The sequence below is a fragment of the Salmo salar genome, chromosome ssa26, assembly GCF_905237065.1.
Source record: "Salmo salar chromosome ssa26, Ssal_v3.1, whole genome shotgun sequence".
Lineage (NCBI taxonomy): Eukaryota > Metazoa > Chordata > Actinopteri > Salmoniformes > Salmonidae > Salmo > Salmo salar.
Window position 1 is genome coordinate 904,819 of NC_059467.1, and position 14,452 is coordinate 919,270.

At 39.9% G+C, this 14,452-nt stretch overlaps 1 long non-coding RNA gene across 1 annotated transcript in view; it reads right to left on the reverse strand.

Annotated features, from left to right (window-relative positions):
- The window catches only part of LOC106587001 (uncharacterized), a 45,986-nt gene extending 32,202 nt beyond the window's left edge, over positions 1–13,784 (reverse strand). Inside the window, exons 1-3 of the long non-coding RNA XR_001324339.2 lie at positions 13,436–13,784; positions 12,722–12,776; positions 12,551–12,620 (exon numbers count right to left, since the gene is read on the reverse strand). This is a non-coding gene — a long non-coding RNA (uncharacterized lncRNA). The remainder of the gene's footprint in view (positions 1–12,550; positions 12,621–12,721; positions 12,777–13,435) is intronic.
- Between the last annotated feature and the right edge of the window lie 668 nt (positions 13,785–14,452).

A 14,452-nucleotide genomic window follows, 5' to 3' on the forward strand; every position in this document is an offset into this window, starting at 1 on the left:
AACCTCTTATGGCTAGGGGGCAGTATTTTCACGGCTGGATAAAAAACGTACCCGATTTAATCTGGTTACTAATCCTACCCAGTAACTAGAATATGCATATACTTATTATATATGGATAGAAAACACCCTAAAGTTTCTAAAACTGTTTGAATGGTGTCTGTGAGTATAACAGAACTCAAATGGCAGGTCAAAACCTGAGAGATTCCTTTACAGGAAGTGGCCTGTCTGACCATTTCTGGAACTTCTTTGCCATCTCTATCTTTTACTAAGGATCTCTGCTCTAACGTGACACTTCCTACGTCGTCCATAGGCGCTCAGAGCCCGGGAAAAACCTGAATGTCGTCATCCCAGCCCCAGGCTGAAACACATTATCGCCTTTCTCAAGTGGCCGATCAAGGGACTGTGGGCTTAGGCGCGTGACCTGGCTGCCCCCGTCTTTGTGATTTTTTCCTCTGTTTGCCGAAAAGGAGATTCCCGGTCGGAATATTATCGCTTTTCTACGAGAAAAATGGCATAAAAATTGATTTTAAACAGCGGTTGACATGCTTCGAAGTACGGTAATGGAATATTTAGAATTTTTTTGTCACGAATTGCGCCATGCGCCCGACCCATCTTTACCATTTCGGATAGTGTCTGGAACGCACGAACAAAACGCCGCTATTCGGATATAACGATGGATTATTTTGGCCCAAACCAACATTTGTTATTGAAGTAGCAGTCCTGGGAGTGCATTCTGACGAAGACAACAAAGGTAATGAAACTTTTGTAATAGTAAATCGGAGTTTGATCAGGGCTAAACTTGGTCGGTGTCTAAATGGCTAGCCGTGATGGCTGGGCTATCTACTGAGAATATTGCAAAATGTGCTTTCACCGAAAAGCTATTTTAAAATTGGACATATCGAGTGCATAGAGGAGTTCTGTATCTATAATTCTTAAAATAATTGTTATGTTTTTTGTGAACGTTTATCGTGAGTAATTTAGTAAATTCACCGGATGTTTGCGGGGGGTATGCTAGTTCTGAACGTCACATGCTAATGTAAAAAGCTGGTTTTTGATATAAATATGAACTTGATTGAACAAAACATGCATGCATTGTATAACATAATGTCCTAGGGTTTTCATCTGATGAAGATCATCAAAGGTTAGTGCTGCATTTAGCTGTGGTTTTGTTTTTTGTGACATTATATGCTAGCTTGAAAAATGGGTGTCTGATTATTTCTGGCTTGGTACTCTGATGACATAATCTAATGTTTTGCTTTCGCTGTAAAGCCTTTTTGAAATCGGACAGTGTGGTTAAATAAAGGAGAGTCTTGTCTTTAAAATGCTGTGAAATAGTCATATGTTTGAAAAATTGACGTTTTTGTATTTTTGAGGAATTTGTAATTCGCGCCACGCCTATCATTGGATATTGGAGCAGGTGTTCCGCTAGTGGAATGTCTAGATGTAAGAGGTTAAAATAATTGTTATGTTTTTTGTGAACGTTTATCGTGAGTAATTTAGTAAATTCACCGGCAGTGTTCGGTGGGAATGCTAGTCACATGCTAGTCACATGCTAATGTAAAAAGCTGGTTTTTGATATAAATATGAACTTGATTGAACAAAACATGCATGTATTGTATAACATAATGTCCTAGGGTTGTCATCTGATGAAGATCATCAAAGGTTAGTGCTGCGGTTTGGGTTTTTGTGACATTATATGCTAGCTTGAAAAATGGGTGTCTGATTATTTCTGGCTGGGTACTCCGCTGACATAATCTAATGTTTTGCTTTCGTTGTAAAGCCTTTTTGAAATCGGACTGTGTGGTTAGATTAACGAGAGTCTTGTCTTTAAAATGGTGTAAAATAGTCATATGTTTGAAAAATTGAAGTTTTTGCATTTTTGAGGTATTTGAATATCGCGCCACGGGATTATACTGGCTGTTGAGTAGGTGGGACGCAAGCGTCCCACCTAGCCCATAGAAGTTAATAGTACGTCATCAATTTTATTTTCCAATGATTGCACGTTAGCAAGAGGAATGGAAGGCATTGGGAGTTTACTCACTCACCTCCAGATTCTCAGAAGTATCCCTGATCTGCGTTCCCTTTTCCGGCATCTTTTCTTCACGCCGAAAGGTGTGGATCTGGGCCTGTTCCAGTGAAAGCAGGATATCCTTCTCGTCGGACTCGTTAAAGGAAAAAGTTTATTCCTGTCCACGGTGAGTAATCAATTTTCTGATGTCCAGAAGTTATTTTCGGTCATAAGAGACGGTAGCAGCAACATTATGTACACAATAAGTAAAAAATAAGTTACACAAAACGCCCAAAAAAGAGAAATGTGACTCACCACCTGGATTTGTTCTTATATAGCTACATTTTAAATGTTATTTACATTGGATAAAATTAGAGATTCCGAGCTACAAAATGGTATATCATACACTGCATTTTTGAGGAACAATGGGAAAGTAATTCTGCTTTGAAAGTTGATCGACTTGTAAACTCACTTTTGAGAAAATGGCCTTTGAAACTTTTGGTATCTAGTTAAAAGCTCTTTGTCTACACCCATTCAGCATTGTTCACACCCTCTTAAGCTTTAGCCCCACCCATCTCATTTTTGCTCTCGGAGCATTCAGAACGCACACTTGACGCTTTGGCCAATGATTTGTTTACCTCTGGATAACATGACAACAGCCTAACCAGCTCTGCTGGCAACAATTTCATTACGCTTTTTTGCCAACTGGGTGTTGTACACTTTTTAGCTTAACACCTGTAACTAGCTAGCTAGGTAAACAATGAATTTAGCTAGGCATAAATAAAATCTATTTAGTCTCAAATAAATAATGAAACATGTTCAATTTGGTTTAAATAATTCAAAAACAGTGTTGCAGAAGAAAGCAAAAGTGCAATATGTGCTATGTAAAAAAGCTAACGTTTAAGTTCCTTGCTCAGAACATGAGAGCATATGAAAGCGGGTGGTTCAATATTCCCAGTTTTTCAATATTCCCAGTTAAGAAGTTTTAGGTTGTAGTTATTATAGGAATAATGACGCGTCGACTATTTCTCTATACCATTTGTATTTCATAACCCTTTTGACTATTGGATGTTCTCATAGGCACTTTAGTATTGCCAGCCTAATCTCGGGAGTTGATAGGCTTGAAGTCATAAACAGCGCTGTGCTTCAAGCATTGCTAAGAGCTGCTCGCAAACGCAGTAAAGTGCTGTTTGAATGAATGCTTTCGTGCCTGCTGCTGCCTACCACCGCTCAGTCAGACTGCTCTATCAAATCATAGACTTAATTATAATAAACACACAGAAATACGAGCCTTTGGTCATTAATATGGTCAAATCCGGAAACTATAATTTCGAAAACAAAACGTTCATTCTTTCAGTGAAATACGGAACCATTCCGTACTTTGTCGAACGGGTGGCAACCCTAAGTCTAAATATTGCACAACCTGCAATGTTATGTCATAATTATGTAAAATTCAGGCAAATTAGTTCTCAACAAGCCAGGCAGCCCAAACGATTGCATATACCCTGACTCTGCTTGTACTAAACGCAAGAGAAGTGACACAATTTCCCTAGTTAATATTGCCTGCTAACATGCATTTCTTTTAACTAAATATGCAGGTTTAAAAATATATACTTCTGTGTATTGATTTTAACATTTTTTTAAGAAAGGCATTGATGCTTATGGTTAGATACATTTGTGCAACGAATGTGCTTTTTTTCGTGAATGCGCTTTTGTTCAATCATCACCTGTTTGGCAAAGTTGAAGTAGGCTGTGAGTCGACGATACATATAATCAATGTGGTGCTTGTTAATTTAACGCAGGACAAGCTAGTTAACCTGTTATGGATAGGGGGCAGTATTTTCACAGCCGGATAAAAAACGTACCCGATTTAATCTGATTATTACTCCTGCCCAGAAACTAGAATATGCATATAATTATTAGCTTTGGATAGAAAACACTCCAAAGTTTCTAAAACTGTTTGAATGGTGTCTGTGAGTATAACAGAACTCATTTGGCAGGCCAAAACCTGAGAAGATTCTGTACAGGAAGTACCCTGTCTGACCATTTCTTGGCCTTCTTTGCCATCTCTATTCATTACAAAGGATCTCTGCTGTTACGTGACACTTCCTACGGCTCACATGGGCTCTCAGAAGGCGGCAAAAAGTTGAATCGTGGCTTTGCAGGCTCTGGTTGAAACAAAGTAGCGCGTTTGGGTAGTGGCTGGTTACAGTACTGTGAGACTCAGGCGCGTGCCCGCGTCGACCGAATGCTTTGTTTTCTTTCCTCTGTTTAGCTAAATGGACATGGCTAGCCGTGATGGCTGGGCTATCTACTGAGAATATTGCAAAATGTGCTTTCACCGAAAAGCTATTTTAAAATCGGACATAGAGTGCATAGAGGAGTTCTGTATCTATAATTCTTAAAATAATTGTTATGTTTTTTGTGAACGTTTATCATGAGTAATTTAGTAAATTCACCGGATGTTTGCGGGGGGTATGCTAGTTCTGAACGTCACATGCTAATGTAAAAAAGCTGTTTTTTGATATAAATATGAACTTGATTGAACAAAACATGCATGCATTGTATAACAATGTCCTAGGGTTGTCATCTGATGAAGATCATCAAAGGTTAGTGCTGCATTTAGCTTGTTTTTTTTTTTTGTGACATTATATGCTAGCTTGAAAAATGGGTGTCTGATTATTTCTGGCTTGGTACTCTGATGACATAATCTAATGTTTTGCTTTCGCTGTAAAGCCTTTTTGAAATCGGACAGTGTGGTTAGATAAAGGAGAGTCTTGTCTTTAAAATGCTGTGAAATAGTCATATGTTTGAAAAATTGAAGTTTTTGTATTTTTGAGGAATTTGTAATTCGCGCCACGCCTATCATTGGATATTGGAGCAGGTGTTCCGCTAGTGGAATGTCTAGATGTAAGAGGTTAAAATAATTGTTATGTTTTTTGTGAACGTTTATCGTGAGTAATTTAGTAAATTCACCGGCAGTGTTCGGTGGGAATGCTAGTCACATGCTAGTCACATGCTAATGTAAAAAGCTGTTTTTTGATATAAATATGAACTTGATTGAACAAAACATGCATGTATTGTATAACATAATGTCCTAGGGTTGTCATCTGATGAAGATCATCAAAGGTTAGTGCTGCGGTTTGGGTTTTTGTGACATTATATGCTAGCTTGAAAAATGGGTGTCTGATTATTTCTGGCTGGGTACTCCGCTGACATAATCTAATGTTTTGCTTTCGTTGTAAAGCCTTTTTGAAATCGGACTGTGTGGTTAGATTAACGAGAGTCTTGTCTTTAAAATGGTGTAAAATAGTCATATGTTTGAAAAATTGAAGTTTTTGCATTTTTGAGGTATTTGAATATCGCGCCACGGGATTATACTGGCTGTTGAGTAGGTGGGACGCAAGCGTCCCACCTAGCCCATAGAAGTTAATAGTACGTCATCAATTTTATTTTCCAATGATTGCACGTTAGCAAGAGGAATGGAAGGCATTGGGAGTTTACTCACTCACCTCCAGATTCTCAGAAGTATCCCTGATCTGCGTTCCCTTTTCCGGCATCTTTTCTTCACGCGAAAGGTGTGGATCTGGGCCTGTTCCAGTGAAAGCAGGATATCCTTCTCGTCGGACTCGTTAAAGGAAAAAGTTTATTCCTGTCCACGGTGAGTAATCAATTTTCTGATGTCCAGAAGTTATTTTCGGTCATAAGAGACGGTAGCAGCAACATTATGTACACAATAAGTAAAAAAATAAGTTACACAAAACGCCCAAAAAAAGAGAAATGTGACTCACCACCTGGATTTGTTCTTATATAGCTACATTTTAAATGTTATTTACATTGGATAAAATTAGAGATTCCGAGCTACAAAATGGTATATCATACACTGCATTTTTGAGGAACAATGGGAAAGTAATTCTGCTTTGAAAGTTGATCGACTTGTAAACTCACTTTTGAGAAAATGGCCTTTGAAACTTTTGGTATCTAGTTAAAAGCTCTTTGTCTACACCCATTCAGCATTGTTCACACCCTCTTAAGCTTTAGCCCCACCCATCTCATTTTTGCTCTCGGAGCATTCAGAACGCACACTTGACGCTTTGGCCAATGATTTGTTTACCTCTGGATAACATGACAACAGCCTAACCAGCTCTGCTGGCAACAATTTCATTACGCTTTTTTGCCAACTGGGTGTTGTACACTTTTTAGCTTAACACCTGTAACTAGCTAGCTAGGTAAACAATGAATTTAGCTAGGCATAAATAAATCTATTTAGTCTCAAATAAATAATGAAACATGTTCAATTTGGTTTAAATAATTCAAAAACAGTGTTGCAGAAGAAAGCAAAAGTGCAATATGTGCTATGTAAAAAAGCTAACGTTTAAGTTCCTTGCTCAGAACATGAGAGCATATGAAAGCGGGTGGTTCAATATTCCCAGTTTTTCAATATTCCCAGTTAAGAAGTTTTAGGTTGTAGTTATTATAGGAATAATGACGCGTCGACTATTTCTCTATACCATTTGTATTTCATAACCCTTTTGACTATTGGATGTTCTCATAGGCACTTTAGTATTGCCAGCCTAATCTCGGGAGTTGATAGGCTTGAAGTCATAAACAGCGCTGTGCTTCAAGCATTGCTAAGAGCTGCTCGCAAACGCAGTAAAGTGCTGTTTGAATGAATGCTTTCGTGCCTGCTGCTGCCTACCACCGCTCAGTCAGACTGCTCTATCAAATCATAGACTTAATTATAATAAACACACAGAAATACGAGCCTTTGGTCATTAATATGGTCAAATCCGGAAACTATAATTTCGAAAACAAAACGTTCATTCTTTCAGTGAAATACGGAACCATTCCGTACTTTGTCGAACGGGTGGCAACCCTAAGTCTAAATATTGCACAACCTGCAATGTTATGTCATAATTATGTAAAATTCAGGCAAATTAGTTCTCAACAAGCCAGGCAGCCCAAACGATTGCATATACCCTGACTCTGCTTGTACTAAACGCAAGAGAAGTGACACAATTTCCCTAGTTAATATTGCCTGCTAACATGCATTTCTTTTAACTAAATATGCAGGTTTAAAAATATATACTTCTGTGTATTGATTTTAACATTTTTTTAAGAAAGGCATTGATGCTTATGGTTAGATACATTTGTGCAACGAATGTGCTTTTTTCGTGAATGCGCTTTTGTTCAATCATCACCTGTTTGGCAAAGTTGAAGTAGGCTGTGAGTCGACGATACATATAATCAATGTGGTGCTTGTTAATTTAACGCAGGACAAGCTAGTTAACCTGTTATGGATAGGGGGCAGTATTTTCACAGCCGGATAAAAAACGTACCCGATTTAATCTGATTATTACTCCTGCCCAGAAACTAGAATATGCATATAATTATTAGCTTTGGATAGAAAACACTCCAAAGTTTCTAAAACTGTTTGAATGGTGTCTGTGAGTATAACAGAACTCATTTGGCAGGCCAAAACCTGAGAAGATTCTGTACAGGAAGTACCCTGTCTGACCATTTCTTGGCCTTCTTTGCCATCTCTATTCATTACAAAGGATCTCTGCTGTTACGTGACACTTCCTACGGCTCACATGGGCTCTCAGAAGGCGGCAAAAAGTTGAATCGTGGCTTTGCAGGCTCTGGTTGAAACAAAGTAGCGCGTTTGGGTAGTGGCTGGTTACAGTACTGTGAGACTCAGGCGCGTGCCCGCGTCGACCGAATGCTTTGTTTTCTTTCCTCTGTTTAGCTAAATGGACATGGCTAGCCGTGATGGCTGGGCTATCTACTGAGAATATTGCAAAATGTGCTTTCACCGAAAAGCTATTTTAAAATCGGACATAGAGTGCATAGAGGAGTTCTGTATCTATAATTCTTAAAATAATTGTTATGTTTTTTGTGAACGTTTATCATGAGTAATTTAGTAAATTCACCGGATGTTTGCGGGGGGTATGCTAGTTCTGAACGTCACATGCTAATGTAAAAAAGCTGTTTTTTGATTTAAATATGAACTTGATTGAACAAAACATGCATGCATTGTATAACAATGTCCTAGGGTTGTCATCTGATGAAGATCATCAAAGGTTAGTGCTGCATTTAGCTGTGGTTTTGTTTTTTGTGACATTATATGCTAGCTTGAAAAATGGGTGTCTGATTATTTCTGGCTGGGTACTCTGCTGACATAATCTAATGTTTTGCTTTCGCTGTAAAGCCTTTTTGAAATCGGACAGTGTGGTTAGATTAACGAGAGTCTTGTCTTTAAAATGCTGTAAAATAGTCATATGTTTGAAAAATGGAAGTTTTCGGATTTTAAAGGAGTTTGTATTTCGCGCCACGCCCATCATTGGATATTGGAGCAGGTGTTCCGCTAGCGGAACGTCTAGATGTAAGAGGTTAACCTAGTACCATCATCAACCATGTGTATTTAACTAGGGATTATGTGAAGATTGATTCTTTTTTATAAAATAAGGTTTAATGCTAGCTAGCAATTTACCTGGCTCATTGCAGCCACAATGCCCTTTTGACGCGGCACTCGCGTAACAGGTGGTCACCCTGCCACGCAGTTTCCTCATGGATTGCAATGTAATCGGCGCCCAAAAAGTCAGATTACAGATTATGAAAACTTGAAATCGGCCCTAAATAATTGGTCATGCCAATTAATCGGTTGACCTCTAGTCCCTTCAGAAAATATGTACACCTTGACTTTTTACACATTTTGTTTTGGTACAACCTGAATTTAAAATGGATTTAATTGAGACTGTCACTGGCCTACACACAATACCCCATAATGTAAACGTGGAATTATGTTTTTAGATTTTTTTTAAACTAATTAATAAAACATTTAAAAATCTAAAATGTCTACAGTAAACAAGTATTCAAGCCAAAATAAGTTCAGGAATTAACATTTGCCGCATAATAAGTGGCATGGACTCACACAAGTGTTTAATATGATTTTTGAATGACTACATCATCTCAAGACACTGTAATAATGTTATCATTAATAAAAATAGAATGGCGTCACTATAAGAGAAAGTTTTTGTAAAACAAATGTATCTTGTTTTTTAGGTGGAGGTTTGTTATCCATGGTGCTGTGGATGCTTACAGCAGACTTGTGTTTCTGAAGGCCCCTGACAACAACAGGAGTTCCACAGTCATGGAGTCATTTGAAGCAGCCATCACCAGCTACGAAGTACTATCCCGGGTGAGATGTCATCGGGGTGGTGCAAACAACCACATCTGTGCCTTCATGGAGCAGTTCAGGGGTGGTGAGAGGGATAGTAACCTCAGAGGAAGAGGCACTCACAACCAGAGAATAGAGCGGCTGTGGGGGGACATCTGGCATGGAGTCTCCAACATTTACAATGACTAGTTCACCTTCTTGGAGACGGAGCAGATCATCGACATCAAGAATGAGGTGCACCTGTGGGCACTGCACTTTGTGTTCCTGTCACAGGTGAAAAGAGATCTTGCTGTGTTTGCAAGTCAGTGGAACCACCATGGGCTGAGGACTGAACAACGGCAGTCAGCTCTGCAGTTGTTCGTATCGGGTTCCCTGGCAATTTTGAGGGCCTATCTGACCCTCTGACTGGATTTGTTCGCCCCAGCTTCAACCACATCACCTTAGCTCCTCCAACCAGCTCCTCTAACCAGCACCACTTCAGCTCCTCCAACCACTAGCGCCTCAGCTCTTTACTGGTCGGAAGGGGTGATTGTGCCACAAATCCAGTTCACCATCAGCAACACACAGATGGAACTGTTGTGGACAATAAATCCATTGGAAGGCCCCAGAGGCAGCCTGGGAGTTTAAATTCTACAGAGGGTTATGGCAATTACATCTTCAGCGCCACTCGTTCCTTTGAATCTGTTACATTTTATAATAGTATTATAAAATAAATAAGTTATAATAGTAACTAAACTGTTTGAGGTAACATTCCCCCTCTGGGGATGCTGCGTGCCGCAGGGGTCTAAGGCATTGCATCACACCGATCCTGGGCTGTGCCACAACCAGCTGTGATCGGGAGTCCCATAGGGCGGCGCACAATTGGCCCAGCATTGTCCGGGTTAGTGGAAGGTTTGGCTGGGGTAGGCAGTCATTGTAAATAAGAATTTGTTCTTAACTGACTTGCGTAGTTAAATAAAAAAATATATAAAAAAAACCCACTGATTTGGTCTATAAAGGTACTCTGGGCGAAAATCTGATATCAACTTTGGAGGGGACAATTACATGAAATTTTCTCAAGAGCAATTCCTGAGGTGGACACCAAAAGTAGTACCGTAACACAGCCTACGTTATAATATGTTAAAATGTAAATTGAGGAACCATAATTACTACTACTGGATAATTGATAGGTACAGTAGTTAACCGAAGGGTTGTCCCAACTTGTTCACATGTTTAAATAATTATAATACTACTAATAATAATAGTTATAGCAGTGTTCCTTATCAGGCCAGTATTTATGCAGGTATTTGTATTTACAACCAGCAATACCAATAAAGTTCAGTAGGTGGCAATGGTACTGTACACTGTGTATGGGTGCAGTTTTCGTAAATACAATGAACATGATGTGAGCTCATCTAAAAGACTCTCCATTGAGAACCATCAAAGTTGGTCTCCATATTGAATTGTCCTTTTTATTTTACTTTTTCTGATACATTTATATAGTCATTAAATATGTGCCACTGGTATGAGTCTATTACAATATCTTCACAAGAACAAAACACTCAAAATAAGTACAGTTCTAAAAGCGAAAGAACTACTTCAATGAATAACCCAAACAAATCAACCAAAATATCCTTCAAAAATACTTATTTATTGTTCAGTCAGTGTCTCAACTCTTCAAACAGCAGCTATGGACAAGTGTCACACAAAGTATGCAATTGTAAATTAAACATCAAATAAATAATTATTAAGTGTACTGTCATGTACTAAAAACAGAAAACTACTAAACAAAAGAACAAATATCATACTATACACCAGGGGTTCTCAAACAGGGGTCTGTGGTCCCTGGTGTAATTGCAAGGGGTCCGTGAAATAAAAAGTGTAATGAACGTATTCAGCACAAGGATTCCAGTAACTTTACATATAATAGAGGGGGTGGAGGTCCCTGAGGACCACTCTAAACCTTGCCCGCCTTGCATCAAAATATGCAGGGGTTCCAGTACCCAAAAAAGGTTGATAACCACTGCTATACACACTACTGAACAAAAGAACCGAACATGTCTGCGGGTTTCAATGGATCCAACAAATTGCTCGCAGAAATTTTCCCTCGAGACCATCCAGTCTGCCTTTATGTACATTACAGACAACTACGCCGTTCAGTTTCTCTTGGCCCATGCAAGCCCGTAGCCAAGTCTTTAACCTGCGGAGTGCACTGAAACTCCTCTCAGCCTCACATGAAGACACCAGCACCACAAACAAAATTCTGATCAGCACCTCAACTTGGTCAACCAACCCCCGCACCTCCACTGGAAGCCTCCTGAGGACCTCTGCTGCCTCTCCACTGCTGCTACAGGGGCATTTGTTGCAAAAGAGAGACAACTGCACTGAAAGAGAATCTATGTTCAGTTCAGGGTACTGATCTAGAGACTCATCCAACTCCCCCGTGAGAAGCGCTCTTTCCAACTTTTGCAGGACGTTTAGACTGTCCTGGTCAAAACGGACACCAAACTGAACCTCCATACCATCCAACACTTAAAATAATTCTGCCCTATAGTGATCCACTGCTTTGCCAGCAAAACGTCTTGAGTGTGTCTCAATGGAGTCAATCAATGTTGTTGCTTTCTCATACAGTGCAAGGTAGCTTTCGTCATTTCTGCCGTTTACCCCACGCGCTGGATAACTGGGCACTGATTAGATTTAGCTGGTGTGTTGTTACCGTTACAAAGTGGCGGTGGGTTTGGCAGTTTTGATGTGCTGTGAATTTTTCAATGGCTTTTCTCCAGTTCCTAAATCCTGCACTAATGAAGGCAGCATCCGCTCTTTGGCCAAAAGATGGCTGGCTTGAAAACCCTTGGCTACAGTGAAAACACAACACTCCTTTTATTGATGGATTATAATGTAGCCAGGGGAAATCGCGAAACCATCTCTCTTGAAACGTCAACACTCTGCTGGCAAGAGTTTACATTTCTATAAATTGTGGATGTGGCTGATATGGTTATGTGCCATCACTGAGGTAACAGGACAATGCTGTGCCACAGTCCCCTATACTGGTGCTGCTGGCAACAAGGTTGACACCTGGTCCTGTCGTAGCTGTGACACTACCCTCTGAAGTCTCTCTCCCTGGCTCTTTCCCTTTCACCACCCTCACTGACTCAGTCTGTCTCCTAGAAAAGAAATAAGGTGTTTGCCATACTCCTAACTACCGGTACCCAAAACTACACAATCACAACAGCAATACCATTGCCTTAAACAAATCTTAGTTCAGTCACCAGTTTAAGTTGAGAGTGGGGGTATCCATGGCATTTTCCAATTATGTCCCTATTTTACAAGTCTAAAAAAGAGAGAACCTTTCATAATGTTGCCAAACAAAGACTCAAACTTACCTGAGACTCCTTGTCCCTGCCCATCTGTCCCCAGCTCTGCTGTCTGTGTGCCATCTGTTGCCTTCTCTGCCTAATGACATCATTGTGAAACATTTCCATTAGCATTTCACTTCTTGCTTATAAACATTTTATCAACTAGTCTGAGATATTAGGCTACTAGGGGGTTCTTACTTTGAGTTTTGGTGATGTCTGATGTCCGTCTTTTTTCTGCCATTTTTCTACCTGGCTGGTTGGCAACGTACACACACACACACACACACAGTGTGCAGGTTATTTACAGTAGGAGATGGGCTTATATCATTCTATATGGGCTTCAATCTAGAAGGTAGCTAGCTAGTCAGCTAGCAAATGTGAAACGAATTGCAGTGACAAGGGTTGACAGCTGTATGAGTTCACCATTTACACAACGTATGCTGCAACCTTTTGTAATTATAATATAGTTTGTTTTATATTGGCTGGCTTCCAACAATAGCTGAATTTGCAGAGCTAGCGAGCACTAATTCCGTTTCTGTGGTGTTTGCTATCGTCAGTTTACTCCAAGATCGGCACACAGGTGCTTCAAAGTCCCCTACCGACAATTCAGCTTTTGCAACGAGACCATTAAATATATTTAAGACAATGGTAGAAGAGAGTGTAGTTGTGTTCAGTTTATCGCTAACCTTATCACAGGGACGTCGAAGCACTACAGCTGCATGCTGACTTTGGAATAAACTGACGATAGCAAAGATAACATCTTTGACGACGCCACATAAATAGAATATGTACCAGCAAGCTTGCAAATGTTTGCTTTAGTTTGCGCGATAGCGCTGCAAATTCAGCTATTGTGTGTGTGAACCTTGCCAACATAAAACATCGCTATGGTGCGGTTGACTGGATTCGCCTTACGTTAGTTACGTGCATTGAGTGCCTTCAGACGGTAGACACGAACCCTCTGTTACCTTGCCAGCTAAGGAACACTACACTAGCTTCTTGGTAGCTTCTCTCATTGCAGCTATTTGAATTTGAGTCAAACACCGGTTGATGTTACTGTAGCTAGCAAGCAAACATCAGCTAACCGCTAGCTAACACAGAATGACCTGTAATTTAATGCCGCGAAAATGAAGACTGGTGACGGTTATGTGTTTTCTTGTATTGAGTGGTAGAAGTAAAAAAAAATTTCTAACATATCCTTTGTTTGAACTTCTTACTGGAAGTCAGCCACCAACAACAGACTGTCAGATTCCCACACATGCACAGTACCTGCATCATGTGCCACTGCTGGAGGCAGTGGATCAAACCATTGTGAGACAAAGGGCGGGGGGTCGCAATCTTTTGAAACTTAACGTGCTATTAAGTGTCTTTAATCAGCACAAGTGCTTTGATTGCGTAATATTAATATTATTGAAATTACATAGTTATAATATGATATATTGGGGGGGACAAATCATATTTTTCCCAGGATGGGGGTTGTGTCCCATCCAGCCCATCTGCTGACACAATAGTTGTCTTCCACTCAGTACAGCACGACCCAGGAGAGGCCTACTGCAAGCACTGGATTCGAGCCTTCAGAGTGTGCCTGCCGTCGGAGGTCAACCGAACATTCTGAATGGACATTATTAAAACAGAACTTTACCTTTAATGCCCAATCGGGACTTTTATAAATTGTTAAAACAAATAATCGTGTAACTTCCTATAGTTAAAAAAAATATTATGAAGATAGGGGTTCTGCCCCCGTTACACTTTATATCATTGTGATTAACAGCAACCTACTGTATTACAGTTAGTAACATAACATTGTTGACACATTGTGGTTGAAGATGGACTAGTGCAGGGCTCTCATCCCTGTTCCAGGAGAGCTACCATCTTGTAGGTTCCCAAAGGTGGAGCTGTCACTTAATGCAATGGATGGGAAGCCTTATTATT